General features: G+C 52.0%; 3 non-coding genes across 3 annotated transcripts in view; all 3 read left to right on the top strand.

The window, feature by feature from the left end:
* Positions 1-4635: 4635 nt before the first annotated feature.
* LOC126317611 (small subunit ribosomal RNA) lies at positions 4636-6528 on the top strand. The gene has a single exon (XR_007556762.1). It is a non-coding gene; the product is annotated as a small subunit ribosomal RNA (ribosomal RNA).
* A 362-nt stretch (positions 6529-6890) lies between these two features.
* Positions 6891-7045, top strand: LOC126317624 (5.8S ribosomal RNA). The gene has a single exon (XR_007556771.1). It is a non-coding gene; the product is annotated as a 5.8S ribosomal RNA (ribosomal RNA).
* A 188-nt stretch (positions 7046-7233) lies between these two features.
* Positions 7234-7500, top strand: part of LOC126317620 (large subunit ribosomal RNA) — a 4222-nt gene continuing 3955 nt past the window's right edge. The window contains exon 1 of the ribosomal RNA XR_007556769.1: positions 7234-7500. This exon is cut by the window's right edge and continues 3955 nt beyond it. This is a non-coding gene — a ribosomal RNA (large subunit ribosomal RNA).

The following is a 7500-nucleotide window of genomic DNA, read 5'->3' as shown; positions in this document are numbered from 1 at the left end:
GTGCTCCTCTGAGGATATAGATGTTCCGTTCCGCCGCACAATGGTGACGGTGACCGCTGCCTGCGGTGGCAACGCTGGGCACAGTCGATACTCGCCGTGTGGTGGAAGGTAAACATTATGCGGTACATCAGTACTTTCCTAATAGTTCGGTCGTCTCACGGCACTGCTTAGTAAATGATGCAAGGCCAAATATAGATGATTTATGCGAATGTCCCTATACGTGCTGTAAGACTGGGCACACAACGTGAATCGCACGTCAGCCAGACACTCGAACATGCACCACTCTCGGCCTGCAACGGAGACACACAATACGTAAACATCTGGAATGCGACAATGTCGAGTGCATCCTCTCTGCCACATTGCACCGTCGACACTATGATAACCAGAGCAGTAGGTCCACCTATAAAAGCACAATACCCCACTCCTCCGACAACTACCATTGCTCAGATAAATCAACACCACCAACACACATCCTACACAGAGGGGCACCAAATATCATCCCCCGCCCTCGTGTTATACCACATGAAAAATTGCAGAAGTGAGAGACACACATCCGCCAGCCTCTTGCTACAAGCATCGAACCGACGTGACGTATCTGACGGTGACTCAGGCATCCGTGTACTGCCACCACTATCCACCCCCCCCCCCCTCTCTCTCTGCCCCCTTCCCACACAATACCAAATTTAACCAACTTTATCGCTTAACCTAACTGTGGCTGTACCAGTTTATCGCTTAACCTAACTGTGGCTGTACCAGTTTATCGCTTAACCTAACTGTGGCTGTACCAGTTTATCGCTTAACCTAACTGTGGCTGTACCAGTTTATCGCTTAACCTAACTGTGGCTGTACCAGTTTATCGCTTAACCTAACTGTGGCTGTACCAGTTTATCGCTTAACCTAACTGTGGCTGTACCAGTTTATCGCTTAACCTAACTGTGGCTGTACCAGTTTATCGCTTAACCTAACTGTGGCTGTACCAGTTTATCGCTTAACCTAACTGTGGCTGTACCAGTTTATCGCTTAACCTAACTGTGGCTGTACCAGTTTATCGCTTAACCTAACTGTGGCTGTACCAGATTATCGCTTAACCTAACTGTGGCTGTACCAGATTATCGCTTAACCTAACTGTGGCTGTACCAGATTATCGCTTAACCTAACTGTGGCTGTACCAGATTATCGCTTAACCTAACTGTGGCTGTACCAGATTATCGCTTAACCTAACTGTGGCTGTACCAGATTATCGCTTAACCTAACTCAATTTGTCCCTTAACCTAACTCAATTTGTCCCTTAACCTAACTCAAGTTGTCCCTTAACCTAACTCAATTTGTCCCTTAACCTAACTCAATTTGTCCCTTAACCTAACTCAATTTGTCCCTTAACCTAACTCAAGTTGTCCCTTAACCTAACTCAAGTTGTCCCTTAACCTAACTCAAGTTGTCCCTTAACCTAACTCAAGTTGTCCCTTAACCTAACTCAAGTTGTCCCTTAACCTAACTCAATTTGTCCCTTAACCTAACTCAATTTGTCCCTTAACCTAACTCAATTTGTCCCTTAACCTAACTCAATTTGTCCCTTAACCTAACTCAAGTTGTCCCTTAACCTAACTCAAGTTGTCCCTTAACCTAACTCAAGTTGTCCCTTAACCTAACTCAAGTTGTCCCTTAACCTAACTCAAGTTGTCCCTTAACCTAACTCAAGTTGTCCCTTAACCTAACTCAAGTTGTCCCTTAACCTAACTCAATTTGTCCCTTAACCTAACTCAAGTTGTCCCTTAACCTAACTCAATTTGTCCCTTAACCTAACTCAATTTGTCCCTTAACCTAACTCAATTTGTCCCTTAACCTAACTCAATTTGTCCCTTAACCTAACTCAATTTGTCCCTTAACCTAACTCAAGTTGTCCCTTAACCTAACTCAAGTTGTCCCTTAACCTAACTCAAGTTGTCCCTTAACCTAACTCAAGTTGTCCCTTAACCTAACTCAAGTTGTCCCTTAACCTAACTCAATTTGTCCCTTAACCTAACTCAATTTGTCCCTTAACCTAACTCAATTTGTCCCTTAACCTAACTCAATTTGTCCCTTAACCTAACTCAAGTTGTCCCTTAACCTAACTCAAGTTGTCCCTTAACCTAACTCAAGTTGTCCCTTAACCTAACTCAAGTTGTCCCTTAACCTAACTCAAGTTGTCCCTTAACCTAACTCAAGTTGTCCCTTAACCTAACTCAATTTGTCCCTTAACCTAACTCAAGTTGTCCCTTAACCTAACTCAAGTTGTCCCTTAACCTAACTCAATTTGTCCCTTAACCTAACTCAATTTGTCCCTTAACCTAACTCAATTTGTCCCTTAACCTAACTCAATTTGTCCCTTAACCTAACTCAAGTTGTCCCTTAACCTAACTCAAGTTGTCCCTTAACCTAACTCAAGTTGTCCCTTAACCTAACCCACGTTGTCCCTTAACCTAACCCACGTTGTCCCTTAACCTAACCCACGTTGTCCCTTAACCTAACCCACGTTGTCCCTTAACCTAACCCACGTTGTCCCTTAACCTAACCCACGTTGTCCCTTAACCTAACCCACGTTGTCCCTTAACCTAACCCACGTTGTCCCTTAACCTAACCCACGTTGTCCCTTAACCTAACCCACGTTGTCCCTTAACCTAACCCACGTTGTCCCTTAACCTAACCCACGTTGTCCCTTAACCTAACCCACGTTGTCCCTTAACCTAACCCACGTTGTCCCTTAACCTAACCCACGTTGTCCCTTAACCTAACCCACGTTGTCCCTTAACCTAACCCACGTTGTCCCTTTGCCTAACATAGTTCACTGCTCGGAATCTCTGGTGTCGTTGTTATCCTCATGTAGATGTCTTGCGAGTGTTGCTTACTTTCCACATATTCCTGCTATCCACTGTCAATTGTACTGCAATAGGACTATATCGCCGACCCCCCCCCCTCCCCCCCCTCTGTCCCCCTCTGTCCCCCTCTTTGTGTCTCTGTCCTCTCAAGCTGGTCGGTCTGGCGTTTGAGTGTTAAATGAGCCTCGCAGCTGTTCAGTTGCATTCAGATGTCGACGCCCTCAGTGTACGTCGTGGTATGGTCTGTGTCCATTGTCCGCTGATGTCGTACGCGTAACCCACACGCTGTACCGATCATCGGTCGTTACGTACAGAGTGAAGTAGTGTGATACGTGTGACCGTACGCTGGCTGTGCCCAACGGTGTCGAATCTCAATTTCCATATGTTGTGCTTGATGCTACTTGTCTCGTCTCCCAATAACAGCTAGGTTGCACTGTGGTACGCCGTAGAGGCGTGTGGGAGGAACGTACGAACGCATTGTATGTCACCCTGGGTCGCTGGGGGTGGTGGTGCGGTGAGTCAGGTCAGGTCAGGTCAGCGTGAGCCGTCTGATGTAGTGACGCGTGTATTCCGACTTTGTCGTATTGCCTCACACAAAGTGCTACCCTGGTGGACCGCGTTCCATATCTGGGACATGCCGCAGATGCCGGTTGACAGTGGATCGCGGAAGGTACATCGCATACGTGCGCGGGCCACCTTCCACGTGTTCTCTTCTGCACATGTCGCAGTGTGTATGTGGTCTGATGTAGCGTGTCGTGACACATGACATCCTGGCATGCAAGAATTGTTGAATTCGCAAATGTAGGTGGACATCTACGTTTACTGCCCAAGATACGCAAATGAACTGGAAATCCGTTGTTGAGCGGTTGTTCACGCTGGAGGTGAATCTGTGATGGCGACGATCGGTACAGCTATTAACCGGTTGTTTCAGCGGTACCCGCCACATCCACACGCGTGACTAGGCCCATGTGGGTATGAAGCGATACGCGGCGGTGGCTTGGTGGGACTGTTCCCGGCCGGTGAAGGGGGGCCGCCCGGCGTGTTGGCCGCGCGCTGCGTGGGCGCACGCGCAACAGGCGGCTGGTGGGGGGCGCCGAGTGGCAGGAGCGCCAGCCGACGGGCCCGGCAGGCGGCGCAGCTACGCTGCGGCGCACCCTGCACGCGGCGCCTGGCGGCCAAAGTTGGTTCAGCCGAGCCCGGTGCGAAGCGCGGTGGACATCTGCAGTGTGCTGGTCTGATTGAGGACTGTGTGCGTTGAGGATGCGCCGCCGCCTGGCACTCGGCGCCGCGACGCCGTCTGCTGCTCGGTCGCCCCAGCGGTTCTCGCAGGTGGTTTGTATCGCAGTTGTGCGGACGTGTTGGCGCGTGCGCTGTGCTGGGAGAGTTCGCTTCTGCACCCAAGTGGGGCTTTGCCCTTGTGTGGCGCTGGCGTTGGAGCTGCCGGTCACCATAGGTGGCGCGTGTTGTCTCCCGCCGGCAATGCCACGACAGCACGCTCCCGGGCCTCTGTCGGCAGCGGCAAGCTCAGTTGGGAGCAAGGGTGTTCGCACTAAAACCGTCTACTCGCCTAACTCCGGGCGATTGCGCCTCTCTCGAAACCGACCAAGTACCTAGGACGGCGCTGCGCGCCGCCGGGACCTGAGAGGGTTTCGAGGTGTATCGTGCAGGGGAGCTCGGCCTCCTCCTGTTTGCAGAATAATTGAGCGGACGCTTGCGTGTTCGCGCGGGCCCCCGGGACACACTCCCGGGCGGCCGGCTGCTCAGCTCTAGTTGACGCAGCTCCCTGGTTGATCCTGCCAGTAGTCATATGCTTGTCTCAAAGATTAAGCCATGCATGTCTCAGTACAAGCCGCATTAAGGTGAAACCGCGAATGGCTCATTAAATCAGTTATGGTTCCTTAGATCGTACCCACGTTACTTGGATAACTGTGGTAATTCTAGAGCTAATACATGCAAACAGAGTCCCGACCAGAGATGGAAGGGACGCTTTTATTAGATCAAAACCAATCGGATTGGCTTGTCTGGTCCGTTTGCCTTGGTGACTCTGAATAACTTTGGGCTGATCGCACGGTCCTCGTACCGGCGACGCATCTTTCAAATGTCTGCCTTATCAACTGTCGATGGTAGGTTCTGCGCCTACCATGGTTGTAACGGGTAACGGGGAATCAGGGTTCGATTCCGGAGAGGGAGCCTGAGAAACGGCTACCACATCCAAGGAAGGCAGCAGGCGCGCAAATTACCCACTCCCGGCACGGGGAGGTAGTGACGAAAAATAACGATACGGGACTCATCCGAGGCCCCGTAATCGGAATGAGTACACTTTAAATCCTTTAACGAGTATCTATTGGAGGGCAAGTCTGGTGCCAGCAGCCGCGGTAATTCCAGCTCCAATAGCGTATATTAAAGTTGTTGCGGTTAAAAAGCTCGTAGTTGGATTTGTGTCCCACGCTGTTGGTTCACCGCCCGTCGGTGTTTAACTGGCATGTATCGTGGGACGTCCTGCCGGTGGGGCGAGCCGAAGGGGTGCTCTCGCGTCCCGAGGCGGACCCCGTTTAAATCCTACCAGGGTGCTCTTTGTTGAGTGTCTCGGTGGGCCGGCACGTTTACTTTGAACAAATTAGAGTGCTTAAAGCAGGCAAGCCCGCCTGAATACTGTGTGCATGGAATAATGGAATAGGACCTCGGTTCTATTTTGTTGGTTTTCGGAACCCGAGGTAATGATTAATAGGGACAGGCGGGGGCATTCGTATTGCGACGTTAGAGGTGAAATTCTTGGATCGTCGCAAGACGAACAGAAGCGAAAGCATTTGCCAAGTATGTTTTCATTAATCAAGAACGAAAGTTAGAGGTTCGAAGGCGATCAGATACCGCCCTAGTTCTAACCATAAACGATGCCAGCCAGCGATCCGCCGCAGTTCCTCCGATGACTCGGCGGGCAGCCTCCGGGAAACCAAAGCTTTTGGGTTCCGGGGGAAGTATGGTTGCAAAGCTGAAACTTAAAGGAATTGACGGAAGGGCACCACCAGGAGTGGAGCCTGCGGCTTAATTTGACTCAACACGGGAAACCTCACCAGGCCCGGACACCGGAAGGATTGACAGATTGATAGCTCTTTCTTGATTCGGTGGGTGGTGGTGCATGGCCGTTCTTAGTTGGTGGAGCGATTTGTCTGGTTAATTCCGATAACGAACGAGACTCTAGCCTGCTAACTAGTCGCGTGACATCCTTCGTGCTGTCAGCGATTACTTTTCTTCTTAGAGGGACAGGCGGCTTCTAGCCGCACGAGATTGAGCAATAACAGGTCTGTGATGCCCTTAGATGTTCTGGGCCGCACGCGCGCTACACTGAAGGAATCAGCGTGTCTTCCTAGGCCGAAAGGTCGGGGTAACCCGCTGAACCTCCTTCGTGCTAGGGATTGGGGCTTGCAATTGTTCCCCATGAACGAGGAATTCCCAGTAAGCGCGAGTCATAAGCTCGCGTTGATTACGTCCCTGCCCTTTGTACACACCGCCCGTCGCTACTACCGATTGAATGATTTAGTGAGGTCTTCGGACTGGTACGCGGCATCGACTCTGTCGTTGCCGATGCTACCGGAAAGATGACCAAACTTGATCATTTAGAGGAAGTAAAAGTCGTAACAAGGTTTCCGTAGGTGAACCTGCGGAAGGATCATTACCGACTAGACTGCATGTCTTTCGATGTGCGTGTCGTGTCGCGCAACACGCTACCTGTACGGCAGTGGCCGTGCGCCGCGTGCGGAACCACGCGTGCCTCTCAAAACTAGCGGAAGTGTTGTTGTTGTGTGGTACGAGCGCTGAAGCTCTGGAGCGGCTGGCCTGCGGTACCTGGCGCCTGGCGCCGGTTTTGAATGACGTTCGCCCGAGTGCCTGTCCGCTCCGGTGTGGAGCCGTACGACGCCCATCGGCTGTGAGGCCGTTGGACACAAAAAAAATAGTGGAACAGGGGCCGTCAGACGCCTCAGTCCCGCAAATGCTACTGTCTTGAAAGAGACAGTGGGAGACTGAAAAGGAAAAGATCACCCAGGACGGTGGATCACTCGGCTCGTGGGTCGATGAAGAACGCAGCAAATTGCGCGTCGACATGTGAACTGCAGGACACATGAACATCGACGTTTCGAACGCACATTGCGGTCCATGGATTCCGTTCCCGGGCCACGTCTGGCTGAGGGTCGGCTACGTATACTGAAGCGCGCGGCGTTTGTCCCGCTTCGGAGACGTGGGAGTGTCGTGGTCGCCTGTGTGGCCGGCCGCGTCTCCTTAAACGTGCGATGCGCGCCCGTCGCCTGGCGGTTCGCATACCGGTACTTTCTCGGTAGCGTGCACAGCCGGCTGGCGGTGTGGCGTGCGACACCTCGTACAACGACCTCAGAGCAGGCGAGACTACCCGCTGAATTTAAGCATATTACTAAGCGCAGGAAAAGAAACTAACAAGGATTCCCCCAGTAGCGGCGAGCGAACAGGGAAGAGTCCAGCACCGAACCCCGCAGGCTGCCGCCTGTCGTGGCATGTGGTGTTTGGGAGGGTCCACTACCCCGACGCCTCGCGCCGAGCCCAAGTCCAACTTGAATGAGGCCACGGCCCGTAGAGGGTGCCAGGCCCGTAGCGGCCGGTGCGAGCGTCGGCGGGA

This window comes from Schistocerca gregaria, unplaced genomic scaffold, assembly GCF_023897955.1.
Source record: "Schistocerca gregaria isolate iqSchGreg1 unplaced genomic scaffold, iqSchGreg1.2 ptg000638l, whole genome shotgun sequence".
Taxonomy (NCBI): domain Eukaryota; kingdom Metazoa; phylum Arthropoda; class Insecta; order Orthoptera; family Acrididae; genus Schistocerca; species Schistocerca gregaria.
This window is presented reverse-complemented; position numbering and strand designations above follow the sequence as displayed.